Consider the following 1050-nt stretch of genomic DNA (forward strand, 5'->3'; position numbering starts at 1 on the left):
CTTGGCAAGGTTCTTGGGTCCACAGCACTTTGTGAGCATTTGTATAATATCCCAATGGGGCCTTTCGATTCTGCCATTTGCCTTAGAATTATACGGAGATATCCTAATACCCTTTATCCCGTATTTTTCTTCGAGCCATTTTACAGCAGCAAGGAAAACCGAACCATTGTCAGTTATTATTACTTCTAGACAACCCCATCTGCAGATGACTTCTTCAAAAAGCCATAAGCCGACAGTTCTTGCAGTTTCACTTTTTAGGGGTTTTCCTTCAACCCAGCTTGACAGTGCACACCTCCCATGGACGATGTACTTACATCCATTTGATTTCGGAGTCATGTGTACGGTATCAGCGTGTAGTCGTTGGAAAATAGATGGTGTATGTGTCACGGTGGGTGGGATTTCCACCACACGTTTGGTTCGTTCCTGACAACGCTGGCATGTTTTCACATACCAATGTACGTCTCTTTCGATTTCAGGCCACCAAAAACGCTCTGTTAACATATTCTGCGTTGCATATGCTCCCCTATGTCCCATAGCATCGTGTGCAGATCTCATCATGTACATTCGGTGAGACTTGTCGACCACTAGCTTGTGACGTGATTCAATGCTTCGACGATATAATCTATCCTCTTTGTCTAGGAAGAAACTTTTTGCAAATCTTACGAAAGCGCCATACTTTTTATCAGAATATCCTTCGATCTTTTTAGGATTTTTCAGCCATTCTCTTAGTATAAGAAGGAATTCATCCTGTGACTGTCCAATGAATGACCTATGAGTTTCCGGGTAAGGTTGCTCTGTTTCTAGTTCATCAAACCTGGCCTCCAGGCCTGGTGAAGTTAAAGTCGAAATCATGTAAGTTCGAAGAAATTCCTTCTGTTCTGGGCTGCTTTTTGTATGATCTGGATCATTGTCCACTCTTGTTTTCACATCTTTAGCTATTTTCTGTGTCATTGCTATTTCCCTGTCTAGTTCATCCTGAAAATCTGAGATGTCTAGAGCCAATTGTTGGATATATCCCCCCCTCGAGTCAATTTGATCTTTGAAGGTTTC

The sequence above is a fragment of the Laccaria bicolor genome, genomic scaffold (genome assembly GCF_000143565.1).
Source record: "Laccaria bicolor S238N-H82 LACBIscaffold_40 genomic scaffold, whole genome shotgun sequence".
Taxonomy (NCBI): domain Eukaryota; kingdom Fungi; phylum Basidiomycota; class Agaricomycetes; order Agaricales; family Hydnangiaceae; genus Laccaria; species Laccaria bicolor.